The 1367-nt window shown below is 38.9% G+C and overlaps 1 protein-coding gene across 1 annotated transcript in view; it reads right to left on the bottom strand.

The window, feature by feature from the left end:
- The window catches only part of LOC108362263 (AF4/FMR2 family member 4), a 72071-nt gene that overhangs the window by 53282 nt on the left and 17422 nt on the right, over positions 1–1367 (bottom strand). The window lies entirely within an intron of this gene.

Genomic DNA, 1367 nt, shown 5'->3' with positions numbered 1-1367 from the left:
ATGCAATGTAGAGAAAAATATCCCTGTGGGTCCGCTTTTTAGCTCTTGTAGTAAGAGTGATGTCATTTAAAGCAAGTTCGTATTTAACATTGCATTACCACACTAAATTCATTTTATTTAAAATTTTAGAAAAAATCTCTCACAAAAAGCATTGCCAGCAAAGAAAGTACTTAGCATAAAACTTTCCGCCACTGGTATGTGCTCACGTGAAATATTTGTCATATTTTCACACTAAAGAACCAAGAAAAAGGCACACAAATTTAGCACTGCATAACGCCTACAGGTAGACAACAGCAACCAAATAAAAAATTGAAAAAAGTATGAAGAAAACAAAAGTGTGCACAAAAAGAGAAAGGGAACATATTACAAATGGAAAAGGACAAAAGAAAGCATATGCTTGTCGCCTAGCATAAAGCGCACCGGCGCCAAGCATGCATACCCAGGCAGAGAGACAGACACACACACGCATACAAGTGCCAGCGCCTAAAAGTATGCCAGCATCAACAACAACAGCAGCAGTAGCAGCGGCATCACAAAAAGTTAGATACACGCACCAAAGAAGTGTGACGACGAGCATTGGCAAAAATGCAAAACAAAAAACAACAACAACAACAACGGCAAACATGCGGTAGCAACACAACAGGNAGTGTGACGACGAGCATTGGCAAAAATGCAAAACAAAAAACAACAACAACTACAACGGCAGAAACACAACAAGAATTGTCAACGCATGCTATGCATTGCACAAATGTATGCTGCATATGTTGCTTGCGGTTGCACCTAAATGTATGCATATGTCAAGCCAGTCGGCTGCTAAGGATTGCTTTGGCTGGCACGAAACAACAAATGCCAAGCTCGAGTGAGCGTGCATTTTTTGTGTGAAATGTATGGCATTTTTTTCGAGCCTGTCGCCGTTAGGTATTGTCAAAGCACTACTCGCAGAGTTTCATTTGTAATTGAAAAGAAAATGGAGCATAACCAAAAAATCACTCAAAACATAAATAATTTTTTTCCCACATGTAATGGGTTTCCAGAAACTGCTTTTCTCAATTTTCGTCCGAAAAAATTTTCCCTAAAATATGCAACGTGACAGCCTCAGATATGCAGCCTTTATTCACGTGGCGACTTTTAGAATCCCATAACCAGTTCAACAACGAGAATTTTTATAGGTAAAGCCTTATGAAATTTACGCGTCTATACTAGAACATTCAACCACATCTTTCGTCAAATGAAATTGTGTTCCATGCTGAGCTAGGTTTAAGTTAAGATGAAGTTCCAATAATTATATTCATGCCTTAATAAGGGCGCAGTGAGATCTGCGGTTGCTTCAAGAATCCTGAAAAAGTTGACTGAAAAACCATGTCGTC

The sequence above is a fragment of the Rhagoletis zephyria genome, unplaced genomic scaffold, assembly GCF_001687245.7.
Source record: "Rhagoletis zephyria isolate East Lansing unplaced genomic scaffold, Rhagoletis_zephyria_1.1 Rzeph_scaffold_00972, whole genome shotgun sequence".
Taxonomy (NCBI): Eukaryota; Metazoa; Arthropoda; class Insecta; order Diptera; family Tephritidae; genus Rhagoletis; species Rhagoletis zephyria.
Note: the sequence above shows the minus strand (reverse complement) of the source record. Positions and strands in the feature narration are given on the sequence as shown.